Consider the following 6,844-nt stretch of genomic DNA (forward strand, 5'->3'; position numbering starts at 1 on the left):
TGCCTGGCACTAGAATGTGCAGAACAGGTGGTGAAGCCCGGACCCTTCATTAATGCCTGACGACAGATGAGCACCAGCTGATTGAACTCTTCTTCTGACGGACTATGTGCTCGTTCTGTTACATCTCCCTGTTTGTGGATGTATACACTCAGCTGCCAGTTTATTAGGTACACCTCACCTAATCCAATGCAGTCTAATACAGCAGTTCTGTAATTAATCCTTCCTTCATTAAGATTATAATGTTCAGTTTGTGCTTTAGAGAAGTGTTGACTCAACTATATGGTCATTTAGGATGTATTCTGTGGTGCTGTTGAAATGTATAATGTTTCTTTTATTTTGTCAACCCCATTTGATATCAATGACATTAAACACATTTCTGTATTATCTGATAAAGTCCCATATCAAGCATTAATCAACATCTCTCTAAGACAGTTAAACCTGAACAGTATAACCTTCACAGAGGCAGGGTTCATAATTCAACTGCATTAATGTTAGCTTGGTGCACCTAATCCATTTCAGCACTGTTTCACCACAGTTCTGTACATTTCAAATTAAGAGTTTTTTTCATATGCACACATCTGGGGAAAGTTTCATGCTTAAGGACACGTATGGAACTGCGACCCCCCAGAATAAGGGCAACTACAGCTGCCCCCGTCGCTCTTATCTTATGTCCCTCAGTTTTAAGTGCCCCTTCCCCCTACTCCTATTTACCCTCTCACAACCACGCTGGCACTTTGTGAGTTGGAGGCCCCTCTAAAGGGGAGACACACACACCTCTCTTTACTTTTCCAGGGCAGGAGCAGAACTTTGAAGAAGATGGAACACCACGCCTTTTGTATCTAACATTTGGGAATTTAGTCGATCTGAGGAGCTAAAAACAGAAGTGATTCAATGGCGCCTTTTATTCAGGTGTTACGTAATCGAGATGAGTTTCACGTGCCCTGCAGGGGGTCACATATCACAATTCTCTTTTCTAATCCTTTAGAATTGTAATTTAATTTGCAGTGATATTAATAAATTTAATCCATTCAACAAATTAGGAGACTTATGGTTAAATCACATTAAAACATTATTCCAAAAAAAGGACCCTCAAGCCACGCGCGTCGATCACATGGCTCGCAAATGACCAGTTGCTCAGAGGCAGATAAGTCGGTTCCCATGCTCGCCCTTGACTTTTCTGTTTCACAGATGCTGCTAATCAAATCTCTGGCAGACTGACATGTAACCCAGCGGCTGATAATCTGACGGCAGCAGCTTGAAACGGAGGGGGCTGTGACTGTGGCTGCGGGGCCCCTCCAGCTGGTGTTGGGCTAAAGGAGAGATTAAAAAAAAAGAAACATGTGATCGTAATGACTGAAGCATTGATTTACAAGTAAACAGGCAAGTCAATTATTTACTGACCTCAACTCTTTGCTCCTGTTTTGATTTTAAACATTTCAAAAATGGTGTATGTGCTCTAATCAATGGAGTGATTAAACATGGATACTTTACTATGATGTTACATAGTAATGTTGTAAAACTGTTCTTAAATATGATATGATACAAGATGACTTCATATTTATATTGAAAACTGTGTTTGTAAACTAAAACAACCTTTTTACACATAAAACAATATTTTCAGTTTCATTATCTAATGAATTGTCTTCAAGAAAGTAACAAAAACAGATGAGTTCCTTCATTACAGATGGGCATTCCATAGACACATTTTGTTTGGGTGAAACTCTTCATCACAAATCATATCTTACTGAACACACCTTTTAATGTGGGTTTAATGTTTGTGATAAAATAATTTGCTGTGCTCAGTATTATTTTGCTGCTTAAGCATTTTATACCTTTAAAATGTAATCTTTAGTTTAATTTCACTGTCAATTAAAATCTTGTGTGGAAAGTAGAGTACATATAATACTAAACTTAGATATTACACAAATTAGAATATATATTTAAAATGTAGAGTTTATACTGAATGTTTTCACAATATAAAAAAAATATAATACATATGGACTTATCTAGACAAGCTAGTTCTCAAATAAACAGCTTATCATTCTGAATATGCTCTTCTGCTTGAACACTGCTTTACGATTGATCTGAAATAATCTACAACTGTTTAAAATTGCTAAATCGAGTGTAACATTTTTTAATAAGGACTAAGTGACTGTCTTGCTAGACTCCTCACTGGGGAAACCAAAGTGAACTCTGTAAAGACAGAACTGCACCTCATAAAAGAGATAATTTATATGTTTGTGTTTTGACTTGCACGTCAAACTGAAACGAGTAAACACCGACCACGAGCCGCACGGCACAACTGCCACCAAACTCTCAGTTTACGTGCAAACTTTAAATACAAGCGCAAACTCCAACCTTCAATTTAGCCTTTGCGAGTGAAACCGAATGGCCCCTGGTTTTTACAGAGTCTGCGATTTTCAGGCACAAATACAGGCACGGCTCTGAAGGAGTGCACAAACCCTAAGTGCCATATACAACACGAGGTTTGGCTTGGGCGACATGCTAACAATTTACCAGAGACCACCAGAGGAAACCAGAGAGAAACATGTGAAACCTGCTGCTGCACAGTTCACACGAGACGCGTTAAAGTTTGTTTTGACTTTCATTTTCAATCACGTCAGTAAAGTAATTCACGTTGATGATTTTTCCTCAGTTTGAAACATCTGATGTGAGACTGTAGAAAACTGTGTCTATTAACCTGAAGTCCCTGTAGAGGTCAGTGTGCTGCAACATACACCAGCTGAAACTTTGTCGTTTTTCCCCCAGTGGCAGGATGATTCATACCCAATCATCACTCTCACTAACGTCCCTTTAACTTCTGCGAGCGTCTCCGTCAGACATCACAATGCTCTGCCCTCCAACAACATTTATAGTCTAATTTACAGCCTTGCACATGCTTGGATATATAGTTTTGACAGATTAATGGGAAACTGTGAATTGGATGTGCTGAGTTGCATTGAGTCCACGAGCCTGTAAACAAAGGTCCTCCCTTCAGCTAAAGGCACGATTGAGTGATGGAATCAGGAGCATTTTTTCAGATTTTTCCTGTCCCCTTGAATTATCTGATTTGCTAGGTTTGCACAATGGCAGCAGCGACTTCCAAGTCTTAATTTTGACTGGGGAGAAGTAGTCATGGGCTTTTCCGTCTGGGCTATCTGCATGGTGTCTAAAATGATTGCTTCCTGATTTTCTATAGCGAGGAAGTGTGAGGAATTACCTCTTCAAAGGCATGTGTGCCCCACCAGCACTAATCCCCAGTTAATGGCCAGTAGAAGCAACAGACCCCAGCAACCTCACATCCTGCACAAGTTACATGTACATAATTCCTTTGCCAGGTTCCAAAAAAAAAAAAAAAGACCAATTTGCGAAAGAACAAAAATCAGTGTCAGCAAAGCTTGTTTTAGCTGTAATTGTGATTGGAGAGAGAAAAAGCTGAATTGTGCTCAGTAGAGTGAATATACCTCCACCAGGGCCCAGCAGTCCCCTTATGAAACCACATTTAAACTCACTCCATCCTGATTTGTATTTGGATCTGCATCAAATTGCACCCACTCATGAATATCACTCCCCTAAATAAGATCTATTTTCTGAGAAATCAACGAAAAAAAAGGTTGCAAAAAACTTGCATTGTTAAAGAAAGTGAAAAAAAAAAAAGAATATCCTGGATCTGCCCCCTGATCCGGATCCGCACCAAGATTTAAGCGGTTGCCCCACCCCTCCACAAAATTTCATAGGAGTCAGTTGAGTAGTTTTTTGCTTAATCCCGCTAACAAGCAAACAAACAAAGATGAAAACATCACCTCAGTGGCGGAGGTGATAAATATCCTGTCCTTGTTTAAACACTCTGTATAGTTCAGGGTCAAATGTAAAGTCAGAACCTTATTTGGAACAAAAAGCTGTGTCTGGAAATTTGTTTTCAAACTCAGGCAGTGTGATTGTTTCAGAAACACCTCTTCGCACCTCACTGTGCCTGCTGGTGTAGTAATGATTAGTGACAACTTCTCCTTCACAGGTCTGAGGCTGTTGGAGGGGGGGTTTGTTCCAGCGACTGTGAGAAACAGGCACAGCTCTCCCTGGTGGCCCGGGGCTGAACCAACAGACCGTAATTGGACTCACAACCCACCAATTTACAGAATTAAGGAGACATCATCCTGTCTTATTCTGCTGATTTGTGCTCCAGACACAAACACGTTTCACCGGAGAAAAAAACCCCCTGCAAGGCTGAGGTTGACAAAAGGGAAAAAGTGAAGTTCTGAAATGTAGGGCTACTACCACAAGTTGGAAATCTACCTCTTCCAACATTTCCTATTAAATAACCCTGTGTAATACTGATGCATAGATGTCTTTACAGAAAAGGGAACCCCCCCCCCCCAATTAACGCTTTAACGCTTCAAAGTCAAATATTTACACTAATACAAGCACAATTAATTGGGATTAATATAGTGAAGCGTGGATGTTGTTGCTGCACACATGTAGAACAGATGCCACCGAGCCTTGGGGAAGCGCAAACACTTCACTTTCACGTCGCTGATCTCGCTGGCTGCTTTGCAATGATTTAGCATTTGTTCAAATTATTCAGACATCACAGTTTGCGCCATGTGACCTGTCAACGCTCGTTACGGAACGGATAAGCCTGAGGAGATCCGACACGTCGAGGCCACCGCACACGTTTGGATGGTTTAGTTTGAAAATGCCAAGGTAATATGTGAGGAAAAGGGCTTGTTGAGTTTGATAATTGTGGTTTGAAACTAAATTTTGAGCAAAATCAGTCTTGGGCAACATATCAATTATTTCATTTGTTGAAGTATTTCCACCATTTCATGACAAACATCTTATTTATTAATGTATACGGATGAAGATGGTGCTGTTGATTTTCGATGGTAATTTCCCTCGTACGGTTGCAAACACTTTGATTGGTACTTTCTGGATTATTTGTTCTCCTCCTTTAATATTGATGCCTTCTGAAATGGGTATCAAGACAGTTTTCAGCTAATGGTTGAAGATGTGCCACCCGAGCTCAGCGAGGAGGCCGTCCATTGGTCGAACTGCAAAACCTTGAATCTTTAATCGCCTCACCTTTTGGTTAATTCATAATTTAGTGAAGTGGGAGTGAGGCGTTTAGCTTTTCCTGGCTATGGCCCGCTAAGTGAAATGGTGTGGAAAGTGCGAGGTCATTAACCTGTTACAGGTATGTTCTCTCCTAATATTGGGGATAATGTGTTCCACCCAAGTGTGACCAAGAGGAGGGAGAACTCGCTCTCAGCTACTATTCGTTTTAAAACTTCATTTTAGAACATTAGGTTATAAAAAGTTGATGTCGATTTTAATTGGAAGAGATATCCCTTCATATCCTGGGCGAGATTTCCACTCTGCTGCTCGTGGACTGATGGAGGAAGAGTGCAGGATAATTTCCCACCGTCCACATATTGCACTGAATTCTTTAACGTAACCATTATTCCTTGGCAATTGTCACATAAATATTCATCTAATGATAAGAATGCATTCAAGCAGCTTTGTAACACATAATGTAGATTCTTTTCTAGACTTCTAGATATTACTATTATTAACCATTCAAGGCAAATTGCGACAAAACTTTAAGTTTACCTTTTGTACAACACAGTGTATTAAGAGCGGTTTTCCAATGTAATGTGTTATGGAGGAGTTCAATGCATTAAACTACAGTTTGATTATGTTGATTTTCATAAGGACATGAGAAAAATACATATATATTCAGATATTAATTTGACTATATTGGGCAGCACCACATGTATTACTGATGTGTGCATATCTATTCTGTGAGCAAATAAGTATTTACTTGCTTTTTAGGGGAGTTCTGTCATTTATCACCAGATTTGATAGATTTTGCTTTTTTAAATCTACATTAAACACATCAATACCTGACAAGGGATTATGTTTTCCACATATTTATGTCTCAGTCACATGTGGCCAAAAAATATTGAACTAAAACGAAATGGTAAAATAAACCTGAACCTGAAAGAGTAGACAATAAATTAAGCCCTATTCTTAATTGATACTATCAGACTTTCATTAATCCTAGTTTTTTCATTATATTTAGGTTCTTTCATATCTCATTTGTTTTTGTAATGTGATCTGAGTGCTGTAAAACCACAATTCATGAATATATCTCCCTCACAGATCCCACTACAGTTTTAAATATGGAAGATAATGCAGATAACGTTTTGCTTTACAACCCATTTTTTGCATCCTGTTCTTTGACTTCACCTCCCACATACATTTCAGCTCACTTCATGTTTCCAACGACGCTCTGTTTGACTCCGCACAGACGAGGCCATAACTCTGATGTTTATCGATCCTTCAGCCTCGGTTGAATTTATTTCTACAAGTCTATACAAATCTGTTTCTGTGCAGCCTATTGTACCAGAGGGGTTAATGTATTATACAAAGTGTTCAGATCAGGGATTAGATTTCCCCCCAATTCCATCAGTCAATTCTCGGTGCTCTCCGGGGCATTCATCATTTTGACAGTTGCAGATAAGGCAATTATTTTTCCTCCAGCAACTACAAAATGTAGACAAGTGCTTCTTTGACAGTGTGTCTGTTTGAGGGGGGGAACACAAATATTAATCCAGCAGTCACTGATGGCACGTATTGCTTGCTACAAAGCGATCTCCTCTGGAACACAAAGGAAACAGATGTTAGGAGCATTTGTGTCCTAATGCACTTCAGCATTTCATCTTTTTTTTCCCAGTGAATTGAAGCTCCACACTGCGATACAACAATAACACGTTTGTCTTTCAGGCCTCGATTTCTGCTGCTGGAGTAAATATATACTCAGAAATATACGCCATGACTGTTTTAA

Source organism: Hippoglossus stenolepis, chromosome 21 (genome assembly GCF_022539355.2).
Source record: "Hippoglossus stenolepis isolate QCI-W04-F060 chromosome 21, HSTE1.2, whole genome shotgun sequence".
Classification (NCBI taxonomy): Eukaryota; Metazoa; Chordata; class Actinopteri; order Pleuronectiformes; family Pleuronectidae; genus Hippoglossus; species Hippoglossus stenolepis.